This window comes from Pinus tabuliformis, chromosome Q (assembly GCF_031772625.1).
Source record: "Pinus tabuliformis cultivar Carrire ecotype Pingquan chromosome Q, CPIR1, whole genome shotgun sequence".
Lineage (NCBI taxonomy): Eukaryota > Viridiplantae > Streptophyta > Pinopsida > Pinales > Pinaceae > Pinus > Pinus tabuliformis.
Window position 1 is genome coordinate 1,134,826,684 of NC_142296.1, and position 11,396 is coordinate 1,134,838,079.

The 11,396-nt window shown below is 35.3% G+C and overlaps 1 pseudogene; it reads left to right on the forward strand.

The window, feature by feature from the left end:
* Window positions 1-4,581: 4,581 nt before the first annotated feature.
* Window positions 4,582-5,676, forward strand: LOC149223546 (glutamate--glyoxylate aminotransferase 2 pseudogene; annotated as a pseudogene).
* Window positions 5,677-11,396: the final 5,720 nt, after the last annotated feature.

The window sequence follows — 11,396 nt, forward strand, 5'->3', positions numbered from 1 at the left end:
AAAAGGTGTAAGAAGTGAAAGATCACATCGAGAAAGAAGAAATGAATCCAACCATATCTTGTAATTCATTGGTTAGAATTACCACCCCTCAAACTATCAAGATAGAAGGACATATCAAGAAGAAAAATGTTCAAGATGTGAAAGATCACATCGAGAATCACGAAATGAATCCGACCATATCTTGTAAAGGATTGAAAGAAATTACCACTCCTCAAACTCTAAAGATAGAAGGGCATATCAAGGAGAAAAAGGTTCAAGTAGTGAAAGATCACATTGAGCATCAACAACAAGTTCTCCAACTTTTAAAGGATAATGCCACTTTGGTGCAAAATTGAATGAAACAACAGGTAGATCAACATCGTAGTGAAAAATGTTTTGATGTACGTGATTGGGTATTTTTACAGCTACATCTCAAGATCTACATAGGTGGGGGTTAGTTCAATTAACTCAAAGAAATCCAAAATTATTTTGCATGAAATATTGTTAAGGAAGAAAAGAAAGAAAAGAGAAAAAATATAAGTGGGTCCAACTCACTTAACTCAAAGTTTTGCATGAAATGTTGTTAAAAGAGAGAGAGGGAGAAGAATATTTTTAAAAATTATGTAAAAAAAAAAGTAAAGTGGCAGACCCACCACCTATTTGCATGAAAGTTGGTTCCTAGAGGAATTTCTATAGGATACAAACAAGTTGTTATAGGAAAGTTATAAGGCTGCTATAAGATGCAACAAGATGCCCTGTATTGCATTCGAGAGTGATCTAAGGGTTCTAAAAGTCGCATAAAGGTGGGAGAAGGCAATAGAAGGTTGCAAAAGATTGTAATGGGCCCTTCCAAGCTTCACAAAATCTGAGGAAATGTTGGCATTGATGATGTTGTTGTTAGTTGCAGTGATTAATGGTTGGCATTGATGTCAACCTAGGCATGTATTGTAGATGATTGTGTTACAACTTGGCTTGTGTGTGGTTATGACATTTGTTCAAGTGCTAGAAGCGTCGAGGAGAATGTTTTTAGAGTTTTGAGTTGAGAAGTTTTCATTTTTCAGTATACTCTACCTCAACTGGATGTAGTGAGTCATATGCCTATGGTTGAAGGCTCTTAACCACACAAATGCAATCTTTTGGGTGTAGTTGCAACTGAGTTTTTCATGTGCTGAGGGTGTAGTTATGGGACTAGTCATGAGTATCGGTATTGGTATCACCCTAGTATTTAACACTTGGTTTTGGACCTTTGGTTCGAGGTTGATTTCTATTGGCTTGTGTGTGGTCCAAGTCAGCACTTGGTATTAGCATTACATGTATTGGCCTTACCATGGTATATGCCTATGGTATTGGCTAGGACACTACCATGGTACAAAGGTTCATGGTATTGGCATAACCATGGTATTTACACATGGTATTGACTTGGATATTACCATGGTAAATGTATCTATGGTATCGGAATAACCATGGTAGTTACCTGTGGTATTGACTTGGAGATTACCCTAGTACATGTGTTTGTGGTATTGGGATAACCATGGTATTTTCCCATGGTATTCACTTAGAGATTATTGAGGATATTTTGGCTTGTACTTGTGTGAGAATATGGTGTTGTGGATTGATTGTTGGTGTGAGAGTGAGAGTGTGCTACAATTTTCTATCTAGCATATTGTATATCTATAGTTGTGTTGAGTAGTGTGTGTATACCAGTTTATCATTTTTAGATTTAGATCAGTGACGTTGTTGGGTTTGTCATGTTGAGCAGGTTTGAGATCTCAATTTGAAAATACATGAAACATGGTTCGTATGGAGGTGTTGAGGCTCATAGTAGATAGTGTGTAGAGAAGGTGGGGGCCTTCTAGCCAGCAAATCAAAACAAGAAGGAGATTTCTCCAGAATCTAGTGGTATTGAGTGAGGCTCGTTGGTCGTGGTGGATTCCAACTAACGGGTGTTCGTAGAGTCGTGAAAGAAGAGTCTCTCTATTTTTTGTTTCTAGAAAACTTGTCTTAGTAGTTGATTCTTCTAGCTAGTGGGTGCTAACTCCTCTATGTAGTAATTTGTTCAGTGTAATAGAATATTTGAGCAGCAGTAGTAGTGGCTGGTTTTTTTCCCTAGAGGGCGTTTTCCACCAGAACACTTGTGTCCTGTGTGTGCATGTTTTTGATGTCTTTCATGGTGTTTCTACACATTGATTTTGTGATGGTTTCATGTGTTAGCTGATGGGTTACTTACCTTGATTTATTTTTGTAAAAGAATTAAAAATTAGATAAATTCTAGCACTCATTCACCCCCCACCCTGCAGTGATCTCATTTCCAACAATTGGTATCAAAGTGAGGTTCTTTCAATGAAGCTTGATCTCTTCACAGCATATAGTGGGATTATGGAAAAGAATAAGAGGAAACAATCTAAAAAGAAGAAGAGCTGTAATCAAATCAAGAATGCTATAAAACCCAAAGAACCTCTTTTACTGGGTAAAAGGTATGGAAAATAGTATTTTCATTCATGGACATTTTCCTTGCCATTCTAGTGATGATGATTTTGGGGTCATTGAAGAAGTTGATGATCAATGTTTTGATGTTGATTCCTCAAGAGGTGAGGAAGGTGATTTTCAAATATGAAGATGAAGAACTTAAGAGAGTAGTCACCCTTGAAGCATAAAGTAAAGCTAAATCAATATTAATTGATAGTATCACTTTAGAATACATATATATGAAGAAATTTGTTCAAATTCTTGAGGAGAGAGAGCATGTTTTCAAAAGTGAAATTTCTGCTATGGAAACCTAGTTCTAGAAGGTGAGGAAGATGGAAGATGAGGATAAAAATATGATTAAAGATCATATTAGAAATTGCAAGAAACTTGAACAAAAATTAGAAGAGAGCATATTGAATAAATAAATAGAAAATCATGCAATTGTTGAGAAACCCAAAGTAGAAACTTCTCACAGTAGTGAAGGAAACCATCATCAACATCAGAAGCTGAAGAATGTGCCAAAGAAAAATATGAGAAATGTAAAGTGTTTTAGCTATGAGAAAGTCAAACACAATTCAATAAACTCAAGAAGCATTCAACAAAAGAAGAAATCAAACAAAAAGAAACATCATGCAAGCTCACCTTTGGCTAGGTACAATAATTCATTTTATGGCTATTATTTTTCATTTAATGACTTGGAGCACTAATCTGTTGATTGTAGGGTTTATGGAACAAAGAGTAGAAATCATAATAGTAAACTTTTTTAGCCATTTCCACTATTTATTGGAAATATTAGATGTTATGTTTGTGATAATGTGAGCCATAAGCCCAAGGACTACAAGCTACCAATATGTTACATGAAATCTAATTAGAGGAAGAAAGTGATGCAAGGGCAACCATATGAGAAAAAAGAATCTGATATGCATGTTAAAGTTCAACAAATCAAAGTATGGGGGAGAAAGGAGCAGCAAAAGACTCCCACTAAAAACTGATGCAAACCTGGTCTTAGGGGGAGTATGATGAAGAATATACAATTTTAAGGAAAGCTCCTCCAAGCAAATTTTGTCAGTAGCTGATGTAGGTATGATCTATCTTTGTGTGTTTTTTGAATGGCATTGGATCAACATGTATGAGATGGTTTTGGGATCCGCTATATTCCTACAAAAACAAGGACAAAATTTTATAATGTTTATTTGTAATAAAAAATGAGAAAATTAAGAAAAAGGACCTCTAAATGATAGTCAAATTGGAGTTGCTTTGCTAAGAATTTGTAGGAGAAAATCCTAGGTTTAGGTTACATGATTATTCATAGAGCTCCAAGCCTTTTTATGATGTTATTGATCCATAATATTTGATTCTTCATGAATTTTGAAATTGAGCCTTGATGATCTGATTGTCTGTGGTTGAAATATTTGGTCCAAAGACTGGGAGAAGAATGTGAATATTTTTTAAAAAATCAATGTTGCCATGGAGATTTGCAGCAGCAGTGGTAAGGATAAATGCCTAAAATTATGTATACATGGGAACACTCTCATCTTGAGGCAGACTCAATGCCAATGAGGAGTACGCACTACAATTTCTAACTCAAAAACTGTTCGCATATTTCTTAATTTAATTTTTAATGTGAATAAAAAATTGGCATAATGAATAGGCCCAGTCCATTTTTAATCAACATCGGGATTGGTGTTGGAATGCTTAAATGAGATGTATTTCTTTTTTCCCATCCGTTTTTCATTCTTAGCGTTGATCTGGTCCACTAGGGGTTGATTTGGTTATCAATTTTTTTTTAAGCAATGGGTTTTTATAGTTGTAGGTGGATTTATTCGACTTTGTGGTCTGGATCTAGTCAAAATTAATTGTTCAATATGAAATTTGGATGCATATGTATCATGCAACAAGTTTTTAAAAGGAAGGTGAGAGGGTTTTTCACACGGGTCGATGATGGCACAAACTATGTTTCAGGCTTCATAGACAACGACCTTGCGCTAATTAGAATAGGAAGAAACTTTTGTTAGATTAGAAGAAATTAATCAAGAATGTGATCATATCATTCAATCAGTCTCTTTTCAAGACGACAATAAATCTCCAGTTGATGAGGCATTGCAATTTTCTAAAGATGGAGATGTGGTAGAAAGAATGCAGAGAACTCCCAAACTTCTAGATGAGAAGTTTAAACTGTTTTCTCCTCGTGAATATAGTGACGGTGACAGTGATGCCTCTGACATCTATGATCATGATGTGGTTGGTGCTAGCAATATTCACGCCCCTCAAATTTATACTGCAATGAAATAATTCATGAATAATAACTTGGACTTTCAAGATAGATATACAATTTTGTTGATATTCACGTTGATTATATTTATAAAAAAAAACTTGAGCGAAAGTCAACGAGTCTCAAGAAGCTCGCTTATGTTGTCAGAGGGGAGCTCTATTTGTGTGCCTCAGAGCTTCAGGAGGAAGAAAAAAATAATTTGTTTTTACAAATATTGGTAGCGCATATGCTTTGGGTCAAAGGCCTTTGACATTCCCACGTTAGGTTATGCCATTGTGTCAAGAACGATGATAATGGAGGATCCTAATGTGAGAATTTTTTTCCTAGCTGATGTAATAGAAAGATCCCAGCATTATCTTGCAATGACATCAGGTGGTCTTGGTGCCTACAATGATTCACGGGGTGTTCCAGGAATCCGAAAGGAAGTGGATGAATTTATTGAAAGGAATGATGGGTGTCCTAGTAATCTAGATCTTATTTTCCTCACAGATGGTTCTAGAAAAGAATCCATATAGATTCTCAAAACTATTATTCATGATGAAAAAGATGGTATTTTAATTCCAATTCCATATTATTTATTTTACTCAACAACCATCTCCCGATTTGGTTGCACTCTTGTATCATACTAGATGGAAGAGAGTGCAAATTAGGGTCTGGATTTTGGAAAACTAAGAAAATGGGTTTGGGAAACCTTTCATAAAGGAATAACTATTCGAGCCATGGTTATTACAGATCCAGCAAATCCAACTGGTCAGTATCTAAGAAGAAATAATGTTAAGGAATGACTTGAATTTTGTTATGTTGAAAATCTAGTATTGTTAGTAGACGAGGTTTATCAACAAAATATATATCAGGATGAGCACCCCTTTGTAAGTTAAAAGAAGGTTCTAATGGACATTGGATTACCTTTTAGCATAGAACTCCAACTTGTTTCGTATCATACTATATCAAAAGGATAACTGCATTAGTGTTTACAAAATGAAGATGGTGTTCCTGTGGAGATTCACCAGGAGGAGGGCATGTATGTGCAATGTGAAAACAAAGTCATTCCAATATGAACCACGAGATTTAAGAGCCCTATATTCCCAAAGTGAAGCATTTAATGAAACATATGCAGCTGTGTGAAGTCTTTTTCTGTAGATTTGCGTGTGAAGAAATCCACGTAGAAGGGAAAAGAAACAAATCGAGAAGAGGCTAAAGGTGAAGAAGGGTCGATAGCTAGAAAAGGTTGTCATATGGTGTCATGCTACAAGGATGATATCGGTCACCTGAATGAATATAAATGGCCACACTGTATGTATATGAATTGCATCCCTCATTATGTTAAACGACATGCCTAACAATACTATCAGTAATGTGAAAAATTTCATCTTCTCATGAATTTTAATCAAGGTAAAAGAAGCTTTAGAAGGAAATTGGAGAGACACAACAACTTGAGAGAATGAAAAAAAATAGTTGATTATAGATATTAGGTAGAGCTCGCTCATGCTTGTTTGAAGACTGTTTGTAGAAGATTGACCTACACCGAGTATCAAGAGGAGAAACATAAAAATTCTTGAGTGAGGAAGCCACCCTAGTGAAATCTAAAGTAGAAGGCCCTGGTATTGGGCAGGAGAAAATGAGATTCGAGTAAGATCAAGGAATCATCATTGTTCTTGAAATTTGAGTTTCAAAGCAAGATAAATATAACCCAAAAATTGCAGTGTAAAAGAGTCTTTAAGAGCAGAATCAACATTGCAGAATTCAAATACAGAGCTTCACAATGACGGTAAAAATGGACTTAGCTGAGTGTGGGTGACAATGGAAAAATGTTGTTAATGTGTTGTGAGAAGCTGCATGGTGGAGTTGTGAATGAGGAACAATGACCGAGGCTCGCTTTAGATCTCCATGGATCAGTCAACAAAGAAAATCATGTGGACGGGAAGCCTGTAGCAGTGAATGAGACGAGTGGCAAGGTTGTGTTAGAAGGAATGCACCAACTACAAGTTTCTAGTGTGTGTAGATACAAAATTAATTTAGTGGATTGACTAGTTGAATGATGAACTGATTTCTCTCTATTAGAAGTTTGGTTGTTAGTTGAAAGTTGAGTTTGTACATTAGTAATCTTGTTGTCTAATAGACATTGTGGAGAGTTATTTCTGTCCATAATGTCACATAAGAACTATGTACTCTCAACATCATAGTTATATATTGCACCAATGAAGGCATTTAATGTTTTGTTGGTCATTTCCATTCAAATATGTAAGAATACATTAGTGCATTTTAGGTCCATAGAGTCTTTGGTAAAATGTTTGTAATGCCCTGTAATTGTGGTCAAGTCTTTAGTTAGGAGTTAGTCTTTTGATCCACGAGGTGAATCATTCTGCAAGAAGCCTTGTTTGCAAGTTGATGATGATGAATTCAGCTCAAGTAGGTGCTCAGAGGGAGCATGTTTGTAGTGTGCTTTCTCATTAGATTCATATGTGATTTTGTTGCTTGTGGGAGTATGGATGACCATGATTTTTGTTGTGGCCTTTCCTATGTATGTGGTGTTAACACTCTTGACATGTTGTTGATGGGGAGAGTTCTTCTACTCATGGTATTTTTTTGTTGATACTCATGTTGTTGTTAAGTTGAGAGTTGTTTCTATTGCCGGTGCATATGATGTGTTCTTGTTGTTGAGAATGATGCTATTGTTGGTGGTTATAGTATGTTGCTGCCTAGGAGGATGTTATTATTGTTGTTGTTGGTGCTTATGATATGTTGTTGTCTGTATCTTAGTTTGAGAATGTTGTTGATGTGGGTGGAGTTATTTTTTATTTTTGTTGTTGTTTCTTTCGAAGAGAGAAAGTTCTTATTGGCGTTGTTTATGTTAGCATATGCTCGATAGATGGTTGGTTTAGTTTGGGTTGTTGTTTGTGTCACACTGCTACTGCATGGAGATGTGTTGTTGCTTCACCGGAGATTGCTACTGTTGTAAGCTGCTATGAGGAGTGAGTGAGATTTTTGTTTTTTGATTCGGCTAGTTTCCAGGGGGAGATATTGAGTATTCAATTACCATTAAAATTGATAGTTTCAGCCCTTTGCCATTGATTTCAATGGGGAGTTCTTGTAGAGGACATGGAGGTTGGTATCAGTTGGATGGTTAAGCTCGGGTTGCCATCGATGCGAAATGGGGAGATTATTGGCATTGCTGATGTTTTTGTTAGTTGTAGTGATTGATGGTTGGCACTGATGTCAAACTGAGCATGTATTGCAGATGATTATGTTGCATCTTGGCTTGTGCATGGTTATGACAGTTGTGTAGGTGCTAAAAGAGTTGACGAGCAGGTTGGAAGAGTTTTGAGATGAGAAGTTTTTATTTTCCCCTATACTCTTCCTCAACCACACGTAGTCAGTCTTATTCCTATGGTTGTAAGCTCTTAAATATACGGATGCAGGCTTGTGGGTGCAGTTGTAGCTGAGTTTTTCATGTGTTGAGGGTGTTGTTATGGGACTAGTCATGAGTATTGGTATTGGCATCACCCTAGTATTTGAAACTTAGTTTTAGTTCAAGGTTGATTGTTATTGGTTTGTGTGTGGTCCAAGTCGACACTGGGTATTGCCATTACATGTATTAGTGTTATCATGGTATCTTCCTATGGTATTGGCTTGGAGACTACCATGGTACATGGGTTCGTGGTATTGGCATAACCATAGTATTTACCCATGGTATTGACTTAGAGATTACCATGGTACAAGTGTCTGTGGTATTAGCATAACCATGGTATTTACATATGATATTGACTTGGAAATCACCATGGTATAGGTGTTTGTGGTATTGGGATAACCATGGTATTTTCCCTTGGTATTCACTTGGAGATTATTGAGGATATTTTGGCTTATAGTTGTGTGAGAAGATGGTGTTGTGGGAAATTTTGAGAGTGAGGTTGTGCTACAGTGTTATATCTAGCATATTGTATATTTGTAGATTTGTTGAGTAGAGTGTGTATATCATTTTATCATTTTTAAATTTAAATTAATGAGGTTGTTGGGTTGCTCATGTTGAGCAAGTTTGAGATCCTAGTTTAAAAATACATGAAATGTGGTTCACATGGAGGTATTGAGGGTGTTGAGGCTCATAGTAAATAGTGTGTACAGAAGGTGGGGGCGTTCTAGCTAGAAAATCAGAATGAGAAGCAAATTTCTCTAGAGTCTAGTGGTATTGGGCGAGACTCGTTGGTCAAGGCGGCTTCTATCGAACATGTGTTCATAGAGTCGTGAGAGAAGAGTCTCTCTATCTGGTGTTGCTAGCAAAATTGTCCTAGTAGTAGATTCTTGTCACTAGTAGGTGATAGCTCCTCTATGTAATAATTTATTCAGCATAATAGAATATTTGAGTAGTACTAGCAGAGGGTGGTTTTTTTCCGTCGAGGGGGTATTCCACTAGAACACATGTGTCCTTATGTGTGTATTTTTTGATGTTCTTCATGGTGTTTCTATGCATTGATTTTATGTTGGTTTCATGTGTTAGCTAATGGGTTACTGATAATGATTTATTTTGTAAAAGAATAAAAAATTGAATAAATTCTAACACTACTAATTCACCCCTAGTAGTGAGCTCATTTATAATAGGAAATAGAAGACTTTATGATACACAAGGAAATGGAAATAAAGGCTTTCAACTAGTAGGGGAAACTACATGGGAATGAATGGAGAAAATAAGAGGAAAGAAGATGAGTAGGTTGCTGAAAGGGTGAGCAATAGTTTTAGTAGGGGAGTATGATGAGCCTCCAAATTAGATACAAACTAAGGCCTATCTAACCTTTCCTAGGCACATAAATTCTATATTAAATCTCTCCTTCTACATTTAATAATGTTTTTTATCTTTAATACATTCTTAGGAAGGTTTAGAGATAATTACATATTATGTGCCTAATATTATTTATTTTTGTAGAATATTGTGAGAATATTGGGAAGATTATGAAGACTTGGAAGATGAGATAATATAGGGAATTTCTCCTTGTTACAAAAAGGACCAATATTGGATAATAAATGAACAATATATTATGAAATTATTGAATAGATTCTAGAGATTAAGTGATTGAGAAAATCTAGGAATGTGCTCCCTGTCATTTAATGAATATTCTTACTGTTGGGAACTAGATCCACTTTCTGAGGGATTTTGGAGGGGAGAGTTTCCTCCTTTCAAAGAGGATGTTTCTCCATCAATTTGTATAAGTATCAATTTAAATTTACCTCTAGGGGCATGTATTTGTTAGTCTTCTTGTGAAGAAACCTTGTTATTTAGTCGCTCTACTTTCATTTCCAACAATGATGTAATGGATTGAATCTAATAATGGAGTTTGGTGCCATTTTTAGATTTTGAATCTTGGTTTCCTTCATAAGACTCTGAGTATGCTTGGGGTTGGCCATCCTAGGAGCCTCAAAGCCTTCTTGTATAATTTCTTTATCTTCTTTGAATGTTTCACTTGCATCCCTTATTCTTGTTTTTCCTATTTTTACATTTAGTATTCATGCTTCATTTGTTGTAGGTTAGATTGGTTAAATGATTGAATTAAGTTGTTTTGTAGATAATTATACAGGTACAAACATGATTCATCCTTAGAACAACTTTGAAAAGTCATAGTTTTCATTGAGCTATGTGCACTAGTTTACTAGTTCATAAATTTGGAATTTTGGAAGTATCCTGTAGCAAAATAGTAATACATTTATGGTGAATTTTAGCACATGTTAACATTGGAGAAATATTGAGGTAAAAAATGGGCCTCAAAACAAAAATGTACAGTTAAAATCAAATTTATAAGAAACAGTAGGACTCAATATGGTGATGTTAACCATGGGGGATGTTTCACCATTTTTGGAGTAAAAAAGTAAAAAGATTAAAAAATGAAAATAAATAAATAAAATTGCTTTTTCGACTCGTATTTGTAACTTATCTCCCTATGCTTTTAATCAAATTTTCAGTGGGAGAACTCACTCGATGCAAAATTTAATTCCTCATCCAAGGATTACCCATGTTGCATAATTTCGATGGACCTTTCTACACAATAAAATGAGAAATACATGAAAAACGTGATTGCAAACACATGTTTTGATGTATTTCTCATTTTTAGTGTAGCAGGGTCCATCAAAAGTATGCAACATGGGTACTTCTTGGATAGGGAATTAAATTCTGCATCCAACAAGTTCTCCCACTAGAAATTTGAGTAAAACCATAGGGATATAAGTTGGAAATACAAGTTGAAAAATTAGTTTTTTTTCTTTTTTCTTCTAAAATTTTATGATGTAATCTAATCTTATTTTATTATTTCCACTATTATTTTATACTATTCCTTAAGAGGCCCATTTCAGACCTCAAATTTTCTCTAATGTGAGCTTATTTTGCGTTGATTCTATTCAGATTGAATCCTAAAAACATCTAACTTAATAAAAAAATTTACGCCATAGCATTTTCACTTGATCAGGTTAGGCATTTGGTAGATTAACTAGCTCACTGATTTTTGAATTTATGGTTTTTAGAGTAGTAATTTTCTTCTAATTTTTAGCACATGTTAACAAGGGTATTTTTGAGTGATTCCAATTGGATTGGAGTCCTAGGACATCCTACCGAATAACAAAATTCACCCCATCTCATTTTCATTTGATTTGTTTGGTCATTAGGTGAGATAACTCGAAAGATATATTACCCGATAAACTA